The 22,500-nt window shown below is 36.0% G+C and overlaps 1 protein-coding gene and 1 pseudogene across 2 annotated transcripts in view; both read right to left on the reverse strand.

The window, feature by feature from the left end:
* FMN1 (formin 1) overlaps positions 1-22,500 on the reverse strand; it is a 537,406-nt gene that overhangs the window by 333,056 nt on the left and 181,850 nt on the right. The window lies entirely within an intron of this gene.
* Positions 19,200-19,315, reverse strand: LOC123238397 (annotated as a pseudogene).

Below are 22,500 nucleotides of genomic sequence, written 5' to 3' on the forward strand. Positions count from 1 at the left end.
ACATGAGAAAGGTGTTCTAAATCTCTAATAATTAGAGAAATGCAAATCAAAAAACTCTGAGGTATCACCTTATACCTAGCAGATTGGCTAAAATGAAAGAAGGGGAGAGTAATGAATGCTGGAGGGGATGTGGCAAAATTGGGACATTAATGCATTGCTGGTGGAGTTGTGAACTGATCCAACCATTCTGGTTGGCAATTTGGAACTATGCTCAAAGGGCTATAAAAGAATGCCTGTCCTTTGATCCAGCCATATCATTGTTGGGTTTGTACCCCAAAGAGATCATACATAAACAGACTTGTACGAAAATATTTATAGCTGCACTTTTTGTGGTGGCAAAAAACTGGAAAAGGTGGGTATGTCCTCCAATTGGGGAATGGCTGAATAAATTATGGTATATGCAGGTGATGGAATACTATTGTGCTGAAAGGAATAATAAACTGGAGGAGTTCCAGGTGAACTGGAAAGACCTCCAGGAATTGATGCAGAGTGAAAGGAGCAGAGCCAGAAGAACATTGTACACAGAGACTGATATACTATGATAAAATCAAATGTAATAGACTTCTGTACCAGTAGCAGTGCAATGACCCAGGACAATTCTGAGGGATTTATGGTAAAGACGTTACCCACATTCAGAGGAAGGACTGCAGGAGAGGAAACATATAAGAAAAACAACTGCTTGAACGCATGGATTGGGGCGGACATGATTGGGGATGTAGACTCGAAACTACCACACCAATGCAAGTATCAACAATTTGGAAATAGGTTTTGATCAATGACACATGATAAAACCAGTGGAAATGTGCGTCTGCCATGGATGGGAGTGGCTATGGGGGTTGAAGGGGAAAGTAGGAACATGAATCTTATGTAACCATGTTAAAAATGAATATTAATAAATGTTTAAAAAAAGAAGGTAATGTAAGCAGCTTGAAGTCATGGACTGAACTGGTTTTGTTTTAGTGTTTGGTACTTAGTAATTATTTAATGAATTGTTCGTGTAAGGCAATTCAATCCTTCAGAATGTTTGATTTCATTGATCCTTCCATTGATGAATAATGCAACTCTTACTTAGTAAAATTAAGATTAAATGAGTGGCTCTGTTCACACAATTCATCACTTGGTCTCCAAACTTTGGTGGAAGAACCTTTTAGAATTTAGCAAGGCTGATTCTTAGGAGACAGTCTGTCATTGGGCCCATGTTCAAAACCATTTCAACTTAGTAGGACTTGTTTGAGATTTTACACAGTTGGTAAAGTCCTCAAAGCCCAAGGCCATCTTCAAGATATATAGCATAAAAGGAGTACTTTGGTAAAAAGGCAAAGATTATCAGTATCATCATCTTCATGACCTCGTTTTTTCATCTTTTTTTTAGTAGAATTAACATAGTCATAGTCCTGGGAAAAGCCACTATCCTATTCTTCTTTTATAGTTAATATTCTATCTACCATTACATAGGCAAATAAGATGACTGCTTTTAGTAATTGATTAGAGATCTAATATCTCCACAAAATCCTATTCCACTGTCTTATCATGATGTAGTGATGATCTTGAATTCTCAAAAGTTTGCACATGAAATGAAAATTTGGACAGATTCTATCATGCTGAAAAAAATGAGATTATAGAAAATATTGATCAAGAATCATGAGTGAGGAACAGCAAGGTAGCTCAATGGATAGAGATCCAAGTCTGTAATTGGGAGGACCTGAGTTCAAATCTGGCCTCAGACAAGTCCTAACTCTGTGACCCTGGGCAAGTCGCTTAACCCCAATTTGCTTAGTCCTTACTGTTCTTCTGAAAATTTAGAAGGAAAAAAAAGAGTGAGATGAAAGACTTGAAGTTCTTTAGAGATAGCCAGGTTCCCTTCCCACCAAATCTTTCTCCCATTAGCTTCTCAAACTATTCCCCCAGTTCTCATGACTGGAACAAGATGGGTGTCACCAACTCTTTTTCCTTCCTCTTAGACATGGAAGACCTTCAAGTTTTTACGAATCACCCTGCACTACACCCTGCAACACCCTGGTGTTGTCATCTACTCTTGGATATTAACTGAAAAATTCATAGATCTTATCATCTACCTTGTCACTGTACAGGCTTTGTACCCATCATATAGCTGAAAATTTTTATATATGGTCTCTCTCAATTAGAAGATGAGGGAGACATTTCGATTTTTTTCTATTTTATCCCCAGTTCTTGTCACATAATAAGGGCTTAATCTTTTTATTCTCTTCTTAATTCATGCTTATACATCACAAATACCTTGAGAAATAATTGATAGACATCAGAGATAACAAGCACTAAGTAATATTACTCAAAAGTGAAATTCACTATATTTTAACCAACAGGAGAGGAAAAAAAAACTTTTCTGAGTTGGGAGTTAGTTCTAAACTAGCTGCCTCTGTACAATAGGACCACTGATTTATTACAGCAAAGATGAAAGTTAATGCAAAGCTAGAAGTATAATTAAAAGGAAAAAAATATGGCATTTAATGTAAAGACTGCCAACCATTCCTTTTTAAACAAGTTATCAATCATGAAAAATGAGACATGGATGAAATAAAGAACAGGATAATTAAAACAATTTCATATAGAAATTTAACTGCTGCGTATAGGCCCCAGTTTTCTAATTTCTAAAATAAGGGGGTTGGAAAAAGATGGCCTCTGGGTCCTTTCCAGTTCTCTATCTATGATCCTATTTTGTAAATCAATTGCCATAATGAGGAAACAAAGGAGCCTACCAAGCACTTTGGTCAGCCAAGATTTTGCTTCTTTGCAAAGCAGAGAAATACAGCAGTCAACTGTAACACAAGTTCAGAATAAAAAGTAAGCAGCAGAGAACTGTGTAAAGAGCACTGTCTCTAGAGTCAGATGACCTGGCTTAAAATCTCTCTTCTGACATTTACTACTTGCACGATTTTGGGCAAGTCACTTAATCTCCCTTGGCCTCTATTTCTTCTAGTTCTAAAGCTATGATCCTGGAATCTTTGTGATAAGGATACAAGATTATGAAAAGTATCATTTCATAGAACTGAGAGAGCAGTCTAAAGAAAGCTCGGTGAGACATCCAACTTTGTCCATGGAACCAATTTATTTATGAATAAAATTGAAGGATAACCCATAGAATAAAAATAGAAACTGTAAATACAAAAATAGAAAAGAGTAAGTTTTCACATCATATTCCACTATAGTTTATTATAGTTTATAATTACTCATTATAGTTTATAATCACTCAAGACATAAAGACTATAAGATCCCACTGTGTTTACTTTATTGACTTTAAGAAATACAATTTTACTTAAAATAAATTAAATATTGCCCTAAGGCCTTTCTTTTAACAAGAAGATGTCTCACATATAAGTCTCACATATATCAAAAGGAGAGATTACTTAAATGACATAGCAGACCTCTGATCATTAATATCAAGTGATGCTTTCAATAGGAGATATATACTCACAAACAGGGTTCACTTCTATCCCAGAAATGAACCAGAGCAGTTAGAAGTTGAGGAGGAATTCCTTTTCTTTGGGAAAGTTATCCACATACTTTTGTTTATGGATAATATTGTGCTTATGGTATCAAACCTTAGAGTGCTACAGTTTCATGGAGAAGGTTCATAACCACTCAAGAGAATTTGGTCTAACCTTTCATGAAACCAAGTAAAAGAAAACCTACTTACTTATTAATTCATCTAACAAGTATTTATTATCCCCATCCGAAATGCTCATACAAGATTTCTGCACCCAACCTGTGGTGGAGCTGATATTGGTCTGACCAGCCAGTCAGACAAGTATACATTGACCCCAACATAGTAATGTAATTTTGATACTCTTCAAGTATGAAGGACAAAAACAACTCAATCTCCATTCATTCATTCATTCATTCAACCAACAGATATTTATTATTATGTGCAAGGAATTATGCTAGAAGCTAGAGAAACAATGACAAAAATAAAGCAGTCTTTGTCCTCAAAGAGTTTATATGTTCTTGAGAGGAGATAAAATAAAAAAAATAAGTAAATAGAAAATAATTTCTATTGGGTAAGGCATTAGCAGAATCAAGGTCAACCTCATATAGGAACTAGTATTTAAAGAAATGAGGGATTATACAAGGCCAAAATGGGGAGAGAAGGCATGCTAGGAATGGAAAAGAGATTGTTCAAAATCATGGAGACTGAAGATGGAATGATAGACATTTCACAGGACAGGAAAATAATAGAGTTTATGAAAGAGGAAAGAGTAATATGCAGCAAGCCTAAAAAATCTTGATTCAAATTGTGAGGGGCTGTTAAGTTATAAAAGAAGCAGCTTACTTTTTACCCTAGAAAATGCCATCACCCAGGTTCAGGCCCTCATCACCTCTTGCCTAAAATCCTGCAATGGCCATCTAATTAGGTTCTCTGAATCCCATCTCTTCTTTTTTTTTTTTTTTTTTTTTTGGTCCCTTTCCCCAAACAGTTGTAAATTTAATATGCCTAAAGAAATCTTTTGATTAATGAAGCAAGATCATAGTATCCATCTGAATGTTGTCTTAGATCTTATTTTTTTTTGGCCTCCATGCAAGTCCTTCTCTGTGACTATGCTGTAGCATGGAAGAAACTCTGGATTCTTGATTCTTGAAGGCTATGCCAGCTGTTATTTTATTATTATTATCTATCATCTAGCTATCTTTTTTGGCTCTGATGACTCTTACCAAGTTATAAAGTTTCTGAATATAAGAAGAGGACAATAAATGACAGGCTGTGTCTTTGTCTGAATACTAGGCTAGCCAAATTCAGAAAAGTTCATTATCAGAAAGCTCAAGGTATGATGGATTTTTATCAATAGCAAAGGAAAGTGAAATCTGTGAGTGTGAGATATCTACATTACTGAAGTCATAGATCCCTGAATTAATGAAATGATAGCAATTGGATTTTTTGCTAATTAAGTTTACAATATGCTTTTCTACAATTAGGCAAGAAATAGAGATAGGGTTTTCTTCTATCAAAGGTTCAGAGAAGTTAGACTTGCCCAAGGGCATAAACTAATGAGTAGTAGAAGTGAAATTCAAATTGGGGTTCTGACTCCAGGATCAATATTCCTTCCACTGTACAACACTGTCCTTTTCTAGCCTGCAATGTAATTGGAATGATAACATTAGGAAAAAGTTAAACAATAAAAGTTTAGGATATCCTATCTCCTCTCAGAAAAGTGGAGGAGAATAAGATAATAATACCTAGCATTTCTTTGGTGCTTGGAAGTTTGCAAAGTAATTTACAAATATCTCAGTTTATCTTCACAATAACCCTAAGAGGTTGATGCTATCATTATCTCCATTTTACAGATGAGAAATGTGAGTCTGAAGTTAAATAGGGTCACACAGCTATTAAATATCTTGTATTTGAACATAGGGTCTTTCCAACAGCAATTATGCAAGTAGTGAATATTAAAGAAGTGTAGTGGATAGGGAGAGAACATGAGGCTAGGTGCTCAAGAAAGAATTAAGAGACATAACAGAACTTGGTCAGGGCTAGAAAAATATGAAATTATTGGAATGTTTGGTAGGATATGAACCAGGGCTCTCTGACTCCAGTGCCAGTGCTGTTGCCACTATACTATACAAAATTCTTAGGAAATATTCAAATCATGATGCCATGAGGAAGAAATAATTTGACTATTCTATGCTCCCTGGAATTCTTTATTCTTTGCTATTTGAAAAAGGGCAATATGTGGCAGCAGACATCAGAGGAACGATGTATTATTGAATGTCGCCGTGTTTCCCCTTCTAAAAAAGCACCAATTCTGGCATAAAACTTGATACCAGTATATCTGTTCAGTTGTTCATACCATAATTATTCATCAGTTCAACAAATATTTACTAGGTGACTATTATGTGGTAATGAACTATGCAAAACAGAGGACATAAAACATGATTCACTATTATATGTGGGAATACAAGACTTTTAGGCATATCAAAGGCCTTCATCTAGATTTTTTTAATATTTGAAAACTGCATGAGTTTTGGGATACTTGCTCTATAGGAATATCAAAGTATCTCACATGTGGTATAGTAGAAAGGGCCATGGGTTTAGAGGCAGAAGACCTTAATTGAAATTCAGGCTCTGCCTCTTCTTATCTTTATGACCTTAAGTCAAAGCTCTCTGTGCTTCAGTTTCCATATCTGTCAAATGATGCTAATAATACTTATACAACCTATTTCAAAATTTTATTGTAAAAAGAGAACTTTGAAAATTGCTTTATTTATGCCATGTAATATTTCTCCCCTCTTCCTATGAACTCCAAGACTACAGAAATTGTCTCTCATTTATCTTTATTTTTCACCATCTAGTACAATGAACTGCAAATAATAAGTATTGAATAATTATAGAACAAATTGATTAACAAAAGAGTAAGGTTTCTTTCTGCTTATGATATATATATAAGTGTGTGTGTGTGTATACGTGTATATTTATATATCATCAGATAGTGTCAGGGGACTAGTCATTCAATTTATGGGTTATCTTCTTGACAACGCATAAATGACAATACATTTCATAGCTGTGTGACATTTCCAGCAGAGAATGGACAAAATAACAAGAGGTGAAATTCAAATAATTCCCATTTGTGATACAGAAGAAACATCAGGATCTTAAATAGAAAGTTTGATTTTGAATTCTATCTCTATTATTTGCTAGCCATGTGATGCTCTGGGGTAATCACTCTCTGAATCTCAGTGGTTTCCTCATTGGTAAAGTGAGGATAATACCTAAACTGTCTGCCTCACACAGCTGTAGCTAAGCAAGTGTTTTGTAAGCCTTAAAGCACTGAGTACTTGTCTTTGGTCACTCTGATTAACCATCTAGTGAGAAGAGATTAAGCTATCAGCTAAAATAATCTTTGAAACTATCCATAGGCTCTCATTATGTATGGTCTTATTTACCTCCCCCCCTTACCAAGGATAATGAAAACTGGTTGAATGTGCAATATATAAGAATGAAACTAATGTAGTGAAATTATTTGTAACAAGGATATATTACTACCACCAGTGAATTAGACACCAAATCACTCAATAAAGAAGAGTTTGATATCATCTATGAGCACTGGTAACTCTGATGTCACGACCATTTACCTACACCTTCTAAGATTACGCCAGAGAGAATGTGCATTCTAACCAAGTCAAAGGAAATCCCCAAGGAGTTATCCTAGCTCTATCATGAAGTTCAATACACAATAGCAGCACTTTTCCAAAGTCTCATTTTGCTTGTCTAGAATAGCAATATAGGGAGGAGGGAGGCTTTGCTCCAAGAAGAGATAGTATTATTGCAGAAGAGCACAGAGGATCCATCTGAAAACCATTGGATTACCATTCCTATTGGATTTCAACACTAGCCAGTACTCTTCTACTCTACTTATTAATTCCTCAGCAGCTTAGGGTTGAGAATATGTCCAGTGATTTTTTTATTTGTTGCTGTCATCTGGGTGTGACTAACTAGAGCAGATTTTTCTAAGACCTCGACTTCTTAAGCAAAATTTCTAGTTGCACCATAATTTCTTACCTATTTCACATGCTTCTTGAATAGGAATCCTGAGTTATGCCCCAAAGCCTTCTTTGACTTCATAATGGAATACATCACTGTTTTAAAAAATAAACCCACAAGTAAGGTTCTTTTAAAAATCAAGAATTTTACTTGTAGGTCACACAGATTATCAACATGAATTTAAACAATATCCCAATGGAAACAACAACAATGTCAAAAAACAAATGCTATGTCCAGGATAATGGAAAATTTTTGAGGAAAAAAAATTTTAAACCCTGTATATATTTTCTTCTCTAATTAATACTTAATATTCTATCTCTATAAGGAGAGGACATTACTAGAATTCTCCTGAATGGGCTCTTTGATATGACCAAGCACACATCTAGAATAGCTAAGGCCAAGTGACTGATCTGTGAACACCCCAATTTTACAGATGAGAAATTGAGAATCAGAGATGTTAAATGACTTGATTAAGGCCACACAGAAAGTAAATAGGAAAAATCAGTATTCTAACCTAATCACTCTGGTGCCTCCTAAGAGATGTAAAGTTTCTATAGAACCTTATTTCCCCACTGAAGTCCAATTCTAATATATCATTTATCTGTGTGTAAACTTGGTGAGGTATGGGGAGAATAACAATTTTCCACTGAGTAGGTAGAAAGAAAAAAAGAATGACTAGGGGCAACTAGGTGGCTGGCTCAGTAAATAGAGATCCAGGCCTGGAGAGGGGAGGTCTTGGCTTCAAATCTGAGCTCCAAAACTTCCTAGATATGTGACTCTGGGCAAGTCACTTAACTCCAATTGCCTAGCCTTTATAGCTCTTATGAGTTGGAACTGTTACTTAGTAATGATTCTAAGGTAGAGGTGAGTGTTTAAAAAAAGAAAAAGAATGAGGATAGTGGGATATAGTAAATAAGGCTACTGAACCTGGAGTCAGGTCTGGGTTCAAATCCTGTATCAAAATTTTACTAGCTGTATGACCATTGATGAGACATTTAATCACTCTGGGCCTTGATTTATTCATTTGTAAAAGAGAGTTGGACTTGACCTCTAATATCCCTTCCAAGTTCATATTTATTATCTTATGATCCTATGAAAAAATTACATATTGGTAAACTGACTTGCTCAATGTTTCATAGTATATCAGTAACAGAGCCAAAAACTCAGTTTTCTTTCCCCTAAATACATCATCATTCCTATCACCTTCAAGGCTTTACTGGACAGGGAGCATTTCAAATGATAATACAGAACATTCCATAAAAGAAGGAAAATATGGAGCTCTTGATGTCCTGTGTACAAACAGTATTTCCTCCTACAATATGCTATCTACAAGAAGCACATGTAAAGCAGTGAGACATACACAGAATAAAGGCAGAGGGCTGAAACAGAAACTACTATGCTTCAGCCAAAATTTACAAAATGGGCTAGCCATTATGATCTTGGATTGATTGTAATGAAATACTGTTATGCCATGAGAAATGACAAACAAGATAATCACAAAAAAAAACCTGGAAAAGACTTATATGAAGTGATAAAAAGTAAAGTAAGCAGAACCAGGGGAATGTTTTACACAGTAATAACAGCAATAAAGTATGATGATTAACTGATATTATCAGCAATGCTCCAGGACAACTCCAAGGGACCAATGATGGAAAAAAAGGGATCCACACTGCTATGGAAGGAACTTAGAGTGTCTGAATGCAAACTGAAGCATGTTTCACTTTATCTCCTCCATGAATTTCTCTCATGTAAGCAATATGTATCTTCTTTCATAATACGATGAACATGGAAATATTTATTGTATAATAACACATTTACAACCTATATTATATTACCTTCTGTCTTGGGGAAGGAGAAAGGGTGGAAGAGAGAGAACATGGATTAAAAAATGTCAGAAAAAGATTATTAAAAATTTTACTGACATGGAATCTAGAAAAAAATTAAAAACTTTAAAATGGGGCAAGAGAGAAGCTAGGTGGCTCATTGGATTGAGAGCCAGGCCTGGAGACAGGAGGTCCTGGGTTCAAATTTGCCCTCAGACACATCCTGCGTTGGGCAAGTCACTTAAGCCCAATCGCCTCGCCTTTACTGCTCTTGTGTCTTGGAATTGACACTTAGTAGTATATGTTTAGTATCAGTTCTAAGACAGAAGGTGAGGGTTAAAGACAATGGAAAATTCAAATCAAAACAAAGCTGAGCTTTAACCTCATACCCAAAAAATGGACAAGGATGACAAAATATGGGAATAGTAAGAGTTGGACAGATTGTGTAAAGAGAGGTACATTAACACATTGTTAGTGAAGGTGTGAATTTGGAGAATTTTGAAAAGCAATTTTGAATTATACAAATAAAGTGACTAATATTTCCAATTAAAAATGGTATTTTCCAGTATTTACATAGCACTTTGATGTTTACAAAGTAGGAGGTGAAAAAGTAAAGTAGAAAGAGTTTTGAACTTGGGAATCAGAGAACCTGAGTGATGGAACTAAGTGGTGAGGTAGACAAAGTCCTAAGCCTGGAGTCAGGAAGACCTGAGTTCAAACCTGATCTCAGATATTTACTATGTGTATGACCATGAGCAAAGCATTTAACCTCTGTCTGCCTCAGTTTCCTCAACTTTAAAAAGCAGATAATAATAGTACCCACCTGGCAGGGTTGTCTTGGGGATTAAATAAGATAATATTTATTTAGTGCTTAACACAGTACCTGGCACATAGTAGATGCTTAATAAAGTTTTCCTTTCCTTCTTTCCTTCCACCTTGTCTCAAATGAGTTTAAATAATAAGTTATGAAGTTAGGGATACAAATATGACTCATTTTATAATGAAGAAATTGAGACTCAAAGATCTTATTCAACCCTGTTTGTGGTCACACAACAGTAAGTGTCATAGGAAAAATCCAAATACAGGTCTTCCTGACTACAGGTGTAGTGAACTAGATACATTGCCTCCTTCTAGTAAGGTGCTAGATAATTTATAGTAAATAACAGTTCAAAGGGAACAGCTGGAAGGCAGCTTGGCGATATGACTTCCTTGCATTTATCCATAAGGAAAAAAATACTTATCTGCAGTTGACATTAAAGGAAATAGGTAAAGCTGAGAAACAATATATATTTAAAGGCAAATACACTGGGGCAGCTAGGTGGCCCAGGGGATAGAGTGATGGGTCTAGAAGTCAAGAGGATTCATCTGGGTTCAAATCTGGCCTCAGACACTCACTATGTGACTCTGAGGAAATTACTTAATCCTCTTTGCCTTAGTTTCCTCAGCTGTAAAATGAGCTAGCAAGGGCAATGGCAAACCACTCTGATATTTTTGTTAAGAAAGCCCCAAATACAGTCTTGAAGAATTAGACATAGTTGAAACAATTAAACAATAATAACAAAATGCAGAAAAAGTAAGGAAAAGTACCTGCAACTAAGCCTGTCAGGAAAATTAGCTGGAACCTGAGATATGTCACTTAATTCTTTCTAGTTCTTCTCTATTAAACTCTCTTCTATTATCTATTATAGTACTTCTTTATTATCCTTTATCCTTTAGGAACCTGCTGTGACTGGCAGCAACTTGGGGTAGTTTTAAAATTGTCAGAATTGGATCAGACAAGTTAAAGGATAGATATAGACATAGTTTAACTTGTCTAAAGGAAGGCTTACATCTAGGGATCTTTAAATTTGCTATCTCTAGCCCTGTGGCTTTTCTAAAAGTAAAGAGTCAAGTGGTACCAGATGGAGAGATCCTCAAATCCTCATTATTTCTTTTAGCACATATTATAAAATAGACATCAGAGGCACCTGGTGGTGCAATGGATGTCTGGGTCTAGAATCAGAAATATTCAAGTTCAAATCTGGCCTCAAATACTAGTGGCGTGACTCTGGAAGTCACTTCTTGTTGTTCAGTTTTTTTCAGTTGTGTTCAACTGTTCATGATCCCATTTGAGGTTCCCTTGGCAAAGATATTGGAGTGTTTTACCATTTTTATCAAGCTTATTTATAGTTGAAGAAACTTGGTTTACCCAATGTAAATTCAGGCTAATAATCACATCTATCTTGCAGAGTTATTGTGAGGATCAAATGAGATACTTGAAAAAATCCTTTAGCACAGTGCCAGGCTCAAAGTAGGCCCTACAAAATGATAATTTTTTTCTCTTCCCATTTATCCCAACCTCATTGTTCACACTCCCAATATTTCTCATTAGGTTCTGTTGGCATGTTTTATCATAGCCTAACTACTCCCCTTTTCTCTGTTTAACAATAAACTCCTGGAAGGTAATGACTCACTTTTTTTCATCTTTTACCACTTCTCACTGCCTATTCCCATCTGTTCAAAATGTCACTGGGAACATTTTTTGCCCCAGGACTTTTTAATTTTATCTCCTAGCCTAGTTCAAATTCCTAAAATGGTTATCATACTCTTATACTGACTTGGTGCCATCAAACATTAGATAAAAAGCCATATAGTTCTTCACCTGTCAACATGCCTATTCAATTCCATTCAAATTCAGCAAATTTCTATCAAGCATATATTAGTTCAGAAAGCACTTTCTTAGACACAGAGGAGATACAAAATTAAGATATGGTGTAAAGCAGTGATCCCAAAGTAGGCACTACCACCCCCTGGTGGGTGCTGCAGCGATCCAGAAAAGCGGTGATAGCCACAGGTGCATTTATCTTTCTTATTAATTGCTATTAAAATTTTTTTAAAAATTAACTTCCAGGGGGCCAAGTCATATTTTTTCTGGAAAGGGGGAGGTAGGCCAAAAAAGTTTGGGAACCACTGGAAGCATGCTGGTAATTCCGGTTACCAGGGAGACTAAGGCTGGTGAATCTCTTGAGCTCAATAGTTCCAAAGTGAAGTAGTGCTAAAGCTGAAACCTATCAAACACCAATATGGTGAATTCTAGGGATTGTGGAGCCACCAGGCTGCCAAAGAAGGTATGAAATGATGCAGCTCATGTATATCTGCTTATTAGTCATGGGACTGGCCTGGGAGAAGCTGCTCTACTTTCACTCTAGGCAAGATGGAGATTCCTAGTCTAAACAAAATGGGAACCCCAAACAAAATAAACATAAAACATACGGTCCTTGCCCTCCTATAATTTACCATCTTAACATGTTCAATTCCTCCTCCTCCTACTGACACTATATTCCAAATAAACCTTTTTTGTTACTTTCCCTGCACTGATCTCATCTATGGTACAGTTGGTCCTCCATCCACCCCAGACTAATACCTCTCAGGAATAACTTTACTCCCTAAACAAGGCAATGTGGAATAGTAGAAAGAACACTGAGTTGAAAGTCAAGGAGACTGTGATTCTTACTCCTTGGCCACCAGCTGCCTTGCTGCCACCAAAGCATGTGTATTCTCTGCTCAACATATCTTTTAACTTCTTCCTTTTTCATCATGCAACCATAATCAATACTGTCATTGCCACTAGAAAAGGTGTACCAATCTGTTCCCCTCTGGCTCAATTCACCATTCCTATAACTTTTCCAGCCAAACTATTCCTTCTTAGCTACTACTCTTCCATCTATGATTTCCCCTCTATTAAGAGCAAAAGGTTCTGTACTGGCATCCCCAGTGGTTGGCACTTTTTATGCTTTTCCATCCATTTACTTAGTAGGTCCAGCAGAACCTACCAAGTTAGAAAGATTTTGAGTATGATCCCAGTAATGGATTGTATGTACTAGCTGCCTCCCAGGACTATTATGAAGACCAAATGTGATATTGGTGAAGTGCTTGGCACAGCACCTGGCACATAATCAGAACTTTATAGATCCTTTTTTCCCTCCTTCTTTTCTTCCCCTTCCTTTTCTTCCTTTTTCCCTTCCTTCCATTTGAAAAGCTGTTCACCTAAATTTAGGGAGGTTCAATACCAGTTTGGGGAACAGTACTAATATTTTTTTTGGCCAGAGCAATGATTAAAGATTATGGACTAAATTATAGAAGCCATTTTTTGGCGTGTTAATGAAGGAAGAATGCCTGGACAAGCAAAATAGTAGATATTTGGATATTATTATCTATGTATTCTATTATAGTTAATATCTATCGCATTATGTTGAGACTAATTTTTTTTTATCAGTGTGGATACTCTCTCCACCCATAATGACTGTGACCTACTCTAGGTTTCTCCTCCCATGTGATTCCTATCTGTATTTTCTCTATCAAACTTCCTCATTCAAATTAAATCAAGCAATTTTTAAGCAAAGATAATTATAGGTCTATATAATTCCAAAACTTACAAAGACTTTAAGAACTAGAATAGACCATGGAAATTATCTAATCTATCACCAACCCTCATGGCATAGATAAAGAAATTGAGGTCCATGGAGGTAAAGTGATTTGTCCAGGGTTACAAAGTTAGAATGAGAAACCAAACCTCCTGATTCACAGTGCAGTGTTCTTTCCAATAGATTAATATGTGAATGCTTACTAAAAGCTAATTGAATTTGTAACCATCTGGAGCTTACAGATGTTCCCAAATAGATGGTGTTTTTGAACATTTTTTCAAAGTACAATTTTCAGGTTCATAGGTCAGTATCTACAACATTAGGAAATATGTAGTAAATTCATTTCTTGGCTTTTTTAAATGAGGAAACCAGTCAAGTGATTGGTACAAACTGAGTGAGTCAACATTAGCAGATGTGTCAGAGCACATGGTATGGTCTTCATATGCTGTCCTCCATTATTCAGAATGAGTCACTCATCCACAACCCTTCTCCTTTCTCTTTTAAAGAAGCATGATCTTAAAATCTTCCTTAAGCTAACTTTAAAAAGACACTCTATGTAACGTTTAATATTTCTCTTCTATTCTATTTTCCTTATAGGAATCTTTAACTTCATATGTATTTGAAAAACTCAGAATTCCATTTTGGATGCAAGCTATTCTGTGAAGCAATCATATGATTTTAGTCCCCTTTTCTTTCTTCAAGCTCCTTCCTCTATTAAATTAGGGAACTAGATTATCTCAGTTCTAAGCTCTCTTAAAGCTCTAAAATTCTAAGTTACTCACTCTTATTTTATCACACTAAGTTACTATCTTATCTTAAACACTTTTCATGAAAATTAACTCAGGAACTTATACACTACCTCTGACTACATGAAGTCTTTCATTATACCCCAAACCAGTAGTGCCTTTCCCAAACTGCCTTGTATTTTTTATTTATTGAGTGTATATCTACAAAGTATCCCAATAGTCTTAGGAAAGTTTTCAGCTATCAAAGATGAAAACTTCCCTAAGATGTTTGCATCATGAAATTCCTGGAAATACTTATAGTGCTTTCCAAGTTAGGGTATAAGCTTCTTAACATTAGGGATTGTTTCCCTTTTGCCTTTGTAACCCAGGGACTTAGCACTGAGAAGGAATTGAATAAATATTTGCAAATTAGTTAGGAAATTCATATCCTCGAGAATTTGCATCTTTAAAACTATTCTATTTGTCCCTTTCTCCAGGCTAGATGCAAGCCTTGTACCTCAACTCAGAGTAGGTAGAATGATTTTGAAGGTGCCACCTCTTCAAAGATACCCTTCCCTTGTTTCCCAGACCAGTGGATAGAAGTCCTCTCCCTTTTTCAGTTCTATTGAACTTTTGGCATAGTGGGTAGAGTAAAGGGCCTAGAATCAGGAAGACTTATTTTCCTGGGTGGAAATCTAGCCTCAGACACTTACCAGCTGTGTGACTCTGGGAAAGTCATTTAGCTCTGTTTGCCACAGTTTCCTCAGCTATAAAATGAGCCAGAGAAGGAAATGGCAAACCACTCCAGTATCTTTGCCATCAAAACCTCAAATGGGATCATGGAAGAGTAGGACACGACTGAAAACAACTGAACAAATGCACTGAATCAATTTTTCTAACTTGCATTGTAGTTATTTCTCTGTCTGCTTGCTAGACTAAAATCCTTGAGAATAGGACTATATTTTGATCTTTGTATCCTCAATACTTATCATAATGCCTGATACGTAGTAGGTATTAAATACAATTTTGCAGATTTGAGTTTAATTGAATTGTATCCCTTTGAGATCTTCCTATATTTATTTAATACCAAATTTAAGACCCCATTTGGAGGAGTCAGGGTATCAATTTGTCTTCATCGCTACCCCCTCAATTGAGCTATTCCTTAAAAATTCACTGACTAAACCCCACATTCTAAGTTGTACCAGTCTTGGCAAAACCAGAGAAACCTGTATGATATGCAGTTTGGGTTCCTCTGCTTTATAGGGGGACAAAACCCAATCATCACTGATACAATGGACATGGACAATCATTTAACTTTCAAGAAGATTTTCAAAAACTCAAAGCTAAAGCTTTTAGTATTTGCAATTCAAATCCTCCCTGCCCAGAAACTATAAGTATACATGACTCATTAGGAGGAGAATAACAATATTTCTATCTTACAGCTAAGAGATCCCAAAATCTTTTTTAAACCCAAAGGCGTGTTGACCCCACCCAGATTAGGAGATTGACCATTTCAGCATTTCCTCCCAGGGATCTTTACAGGTGGCTCAGAAGAATTGGGTAGGGTTGCCAAGGTATAGGATAAAATATTAAAAGCTTTGGAAACTAATCTCCAATGAAACAGCACCCTAGATGGTCCCCTCTACAAAAATAAAGTCTTTGGGTATTTAAACTCAAATTCTTCCTGCCTTCATACTTGGTAAGAGTTTCATTATCAATATAACAAAAAAAGCATAATCTCAAAATTGAAAATTAGTGAAGAAAACCACTTCTTCCTCTATACAATTGTACTCTATACTGTTTGTATATTCCTCTGTGTCTCTATACAATTGTATATTCCTCTAAGACTGTTTCTGAACATAAACAGAAGTTTTTCCCATATTTCTACATTTATACTTCACTGATACTCAAATCCTCCAAAGAGTATCGTTCCAGTTCCATTAACATTAACCATATTTCCCCTCAGGGCTCTGCAGGAGATAGAATATTGCAGTAAATCCCTGAAGAAATGAACAAATTCTCATTAAGTTGGTCACAGTGAAAAAGCAAGCAACCTTCAGCAATGGAAGTCAATTCACCAGGGGTGAGGACTGAAGGGAGAAAAAGAGAAGAGAATCTCTCCTCCCTCCGGGTGAATCAACCAGAAAAGATAAATTATCAGGCAGTTGTATCCTGATTCTGGGAAGAGAAGCATATGCAATAAAACCACCGCTATCCAGAAACTTTTAATTAACCAGATTTTCCAGTGGTCAACTTTCAGTAGAAAGAGGCACATCAGAAGTAAAGTTGCCTCTTTCCCCCTTACCGTCCATTTCAAAAATAGAAACTACTAATATAATTTCTAAACTCTCTTTCTCTCAGTGCACAGTCAAGGCAACTAGATCTAACAAATTTTATATCTGTGCTTATAATGGATTGGAAGACAGGAGACAAGCTGGGGTACTAGATTTACAGTTGGTATTATAAGATCCTCAATCATGAAAAGAAAAATCCAATTATATTTTGGCCTGTGATTCTGAGACAGAAAAATAGTCTTCATGGAACAATGAAAAGTGTACTCAACTTGGAGTAACAGGTCATGAGCTTGAATTCCAATTACTGATAGGTCAAGGTCAATTGGGTTCTCTGGCCTCAAAGTTAAAGCTCTCCTTGGGTATTTAAATTCAATTCCTCCTGCTGAAAACTCTAAATATACATGACTCACTAGGAGGAGTAATAATAGCTCTATCTTATTGCTAAGAGGTCCCAAAGTCCTATTTAAACCAAAAGGTTTAGCTTGAAAGTTAAGTGGGGCAATAGATAGAGTGCCAACCCTACAGTCAAGAAGGTTCCTCTTACTCAGTTCAAACCTGGCCTCGGAAACTAGTTCCTCATTGTGTGACCCTAGGAAAGTCATTAACCATGTTTTGCCTAATTTTCCTGATATGTAAAATGAGTTGTAGGAGGAAATGACAAACCACTCCAGTATCTTTGCCAAGAATTATCCTAAATGGAGTCAACAAAAGTCAGAAATGACTGAAAACAAATGACTGAACATGTATGGGCCTAAGTTTCCATATCAAAAAAGTGAAAGTGCCAAACTGTATGAACTATATGGTCCCTTTCAGCTCTAGATATCTGATCCTAATATACTTCAAGAAAGATTTTTAGTACTAGTTGGAAAGACATTTCCACTTAACTGTACATTAACCAAATGATTCAGGTAATTAGAACATCCTAATTTCCAAGTTTCCTGGCTAACCCAGATTTTGCTTTAGACCATGGAAAAACTACTAACTTTTACTCTGGAACCTCCACAGTCTTGGTATTTTGCATAGGAAGGCAGAGATGAGACTAAGAATGAGAATAGTATAGAATGTAGTTTCAATCTAGTGCTATTGGCACAAAGAAAAATCATTTTATACACATAATATTAAGAGTGTTACCTCTTTCCTCCTCCAAAGATCCTCTTTTGCATTATTATGTCATCAAAATGATTACCTTCCTGTAGCCTGTATTTAACCACAGGGAAATCTAAAATTCATTTTATCAGTAGTCTCTGCCCTAAGTATGACTATGCAGTTCAAAAATCAGCCTGAAAGTTTTCACATCAAATATTAATGATTACTCAGAGTCTTGGCCATCAAACCAAGTCACCATCTTCATTTTAAATAGTAAGAATAACTGACGTTAGCTTTAAAGTTTGCAAAGTTTTATATACATTCCTCATTTGTAAAATGGGGGAACAGGTCCAGATAATTTCTGAGGTACTTCCAGCCTATAAATTTATGATCCTACAATCTCATTTGGGCCCCACAACTATCTCAGGAAGTCAGCACTATTGGTGCTATCAGAGATGAGAGGAATGATATGTAGAGAAGTTAAATGACTTGCATAGGTCTACCTAATAAAAAAGTGATAGATTTGGGTCTTATGCTCAAGGCAATTCAATATACATTTTTAACGACCTACAACATTCAAGGTACCTACCATACTAAGCCACTAAGAATACAAAGAGAAAAAAAAAGAACAAGTCCCTATCCTGGAGGAGTTTAGAATATAGCAGGAAGATCACACAGATAAAATCAGCTCTGATGTCAGGTTCAAAGAACATTTCCCAAGTCATGTTTGGAAAGTCAGTGTGGTGTAATTTTTAAAAATTAAATTTCCTTTTTTTTATGAATAATAATATCTTTACATTATCCTACCACCATCCCATTGGAAGGGAAAAAAACCCATCAGAAGGAAAAAAACACCAGATATACATAGTTAAGCAATACAAATGTCTTGCACTAGCCATATCCAAAAGAATATTTCCTAATTAGTACCTGAGTTCATCACCTATTTGTCAGGGAATGAATAATAATGTGTTCCATTTTCAGTTCTGTAGAATCGTGGTTAGTCATTCAACTGCTGCGTGGCACAATGTTCAAAGGATCTTAGACTAAGAGTTACAAAGGGCCCTAAAGGTCATTTAGAGAGATTCTTTCATTTCACATATATATTCAGAGACCAGCATCCATCACAATAAGCCCAAAGACAAAGAGCCACTGCACAAGTAGATTTCCAGTATGGGAGATGAAGGCAACAACAAACCATGAGGATGCCAGGTGAAGTTGGACAGGCATAAAGTGTTAGAGTGCCTTCCTTATATTTCAAAAGGGATGAGATTGCTCAGAATAGGAAAGTACTAAGAAAGAAGAAGAAAGGAAACAATAATTTATTAAGTGCTCTGTACTTTGCATTTTGCTAAGAATTTAAAAATATTATCTCATGGAATGCTACAAAAATTTGCATGTTGTCCTTGCACAGGGGCCATGCTAATCCTTCTCTGTATCATTCCTATTTTAGTACAAATACTGCCAAAGCAAGCACTATCTCATTTGGTCTGGAAGGTCATGTTGGTGTTATTATCCCCATTTCACAGTTGAGGAAATTGAGGCAAATGAAAGTTGTGAATTGCCTAAGTTCATACAGGTAATAAGATTGAATTTGAACTCAGAACTTCCTATCTTCAAGTCCAGCACTCTATCTACTATATATCACTTTGCTGCTCTAAAGTAACTTTGTCTATTTCTCAAATTTACCTAGAATTGGCCCTGAGAACAGACAATAAAATAAGGAAAGACTTGGAGCCACACATGCTTCTTTGGGATTTAACTGGATTCAAGAACAGAATTGCATGTTTTCCCTTAAATCAACAAAGACACAGGGACCTAGAATTATAGAAACCATTACAAATTATATGCTAAGATTATATTTTTTCATGAGTGGACAAGTTCAAAGAAAACCACAAGGAACAAATAATTTGCTCCAAATTAGTATCATAGGAACAAAAGAACAATTTTTAATCTGCTAGAGCAGGTTGTAAATCTTTTAGAGTAGGGGTTGCATTTTACTTAACATCTAGCAAAACAGGAACTGAAATAATTGTTTGACCTCCTCTGGTGAATTGACCTTGCCCAATTATCTGAAGGAAAATAAAATTTAGAGTTGAAAGGGACTTTTAAAATCATCTATTTGGGCCCATTCCATTTTTAAATAGAAGAAATTGATGCAACTGACCCATGATGCCCAAATTCATAAAAGAAGTAGGTACTAGACTACCTAGGATTCTAACCCAGATTCTCTGACTACAAATCTGTCTTTCTAATATTCCATGCTTCTGCCCATTTCAGTGAGGATATGGTGGTTTGATTGTCATAGGACCAATAAATCTTTTTGCATATTATAAAGCCACATAGTAAACAGTATCTTCCCATAAAAGTAAAGGCCCATCTACTCAGTTCTAACATTTTTGCCAGTGTTGCTACATAGCAGAGACACATTGATCCTGGCTATATCTGAAGCACTAAAAATACCCCATGAGGGGATGGAGAGGTTCAAGATAATTTTAATAGGGCTTAACATATAACATTGAGAAAATCTATAGAACAGGAGTAAAATATATCATTAGGGAATTGTATGACAAGAAGGGAAGGTGGGTTTGTCACAAGGCAAAAGCAAGCCTTGGTACCAGCACTGGTACCAAGGCCATGTTGGGAGAGAGCAAAGAGACCTTTTGGCATGCTTTGTGTATCTCCTGCAATGGAACTGTGGAAAAACATGGTCAAGAATTAAATACTACAAACAAAAATAGATGGTTTTAAGTCTCAATCATTGGAGGGAATACCAGAATCCAAGAGATTAGAGATTCATTTGGTAACACAAAATTTATTTCCATATGAAAAAAGCCTTGAGCTTCCATAAGCCATGATTCAGATGAAAGGAAAGTAGAAAGACATCTTGTGTCCATCAGTTCAGATAGACTTAGCCTGAGGGAAAGGTAAGGGTGGAGGAAGGTGAGGTCATGTTAAAAGCAATAAACAGATGTCAGGTTGAGAGTAAGACAGCTAGTTAGCCTTTTGGTGCCAAGTGATAGGAACCTAGTACCAGTATAAGCTTCAGAAAGAAGAGGTACTATTACCACTAAAGGCTAAGCCAAGAAGATCTAGTTATGATTTGCCTCAGGCATGTTAAACAGGACTAGAAAAGACTAATGAAGGTTTGGGTAATGGGTAGAAAAAACAAGAGAAATAGAGGAAGGATGGAAGAAACTAGGGGAATGTGTTCCTTTTAATCTCCTTGCTAAATACTTTATCAGAAATTAATCACTTTTATATCCATGGGAAAACAAGAGGTAAAGATAGCCTAAGGTCATTAATGTCATCCAGTAGAATTCTGTCAGATTGCTAAACCTCATTATGATATTCTTTCCAAATATCCAAACCATGACTGATCTAGAGAAAAGCAGTTATAGTATTGCTAAATAAGAGATATAATATTGCTATCTAAGATAACCACATTTCATTTTCCAAATTTGTTGTAAGAGGATTCAAGTAGCAAAACATAGCTGATTAACTTTAGCTACAGAGATTCTAACTCTTCAGAATTAAATCTGAGAGAAAAGGTTTTTGAAGTAGTCTCAAAGGTCTTATTCAGATGTTAATCATTGAAAATTACTGAGGCAAAAATTTTTGTTTAAGCCTAAGCTTTTGAAGAGTGACATGATAAGCCTTGACCCTTTTAGAAACTTAATGAAAGATGATTCATTGTGCAAAATCACCAAATCATGTTACTTCTCAAATTCTATCTGTTTAAAATGGCTATTTATGATTAGAGGGAAAATACATATGTAAACAGAACTGTAACTAGCTGAAACTGTTGCCTGTGTGGTTGGTGGGACGTAGGATAATCCTACCATTGCATAAGGTCATACAGGAAGAGGGCAACTTATATCCTAGAGTTTAAGTCCTTGTATATATAAGGGTACCTTGGCAAAGAAATTCTGGGGTCAGTTGCCTTCATATGACCACAAAATGAAATATAGGAAGAGGTTTGTTGCTCCACAGAAAATTAAAATTCCCCAGATATTAGTTTCCTCGGCCAAAACCCTGGGCCTTGTGCTGGTTAAGGATATATATATATATAAATTTAGACAATCAGAGGGAGAAGAGGCAGCTAAGTGGCTCAGTGATGGAGAGTCAGGCCTAGGTCCTAGGTTCAAATTGGACCTCAGAAACTTCCTATCTGTGGGAACCTGGGCAAGTCACTTAACCCCAACTGTCTAACTCTTATAGCTCCTCTGCCTTGGAATCAATATGCTAGAATCAATTCCAAAACAAAAGATAAGAGTTTTTGTTTGTTTGTCTTTAAAGAAAATCATAATGACACCAAAGAAACGATCTGTGAATAGACAATCTTCAATCATGAGTCTATTCACATTTCTGCTGCCAAAAGTTTCCTTTATAAACATATATCATAACATACATATGCAACGATGCAACAAAGCTATCACATATTTCTGCATTTCACTTATGTGGACGTCTCCATTTGTAAGCTCTACTCAACAGATTGTTTACCCAGACTTCCTTTCTCTCAAAGGGTATGGCAAAGCTGTTGGGACATTTCCCAACAGATTTGGAACTAGTCTAAGAATAAATAATTCATTGCACGACAAAAGAGAAGGAGCAACTGATAAAGTATCTGTACATTCACTTGGCCCAACTTTCCTCTAGCAC

Source organism: Gracilinanus agilis, chromosome 2 (genome assembly GCF_016433145.1).
Source record: "Gracilinanus agilis isolate LMUSP501 chromosome 2, AgileGrace, whole genome shotgun sequence".
Taxonomy (NCBI): domain Eukaryota; kingdom Metazoa; phylum Chordata; class Mammalia; order Didelphimorphia; family Didelphidae; genus Gracilinanus; species Gracilinanus agilis.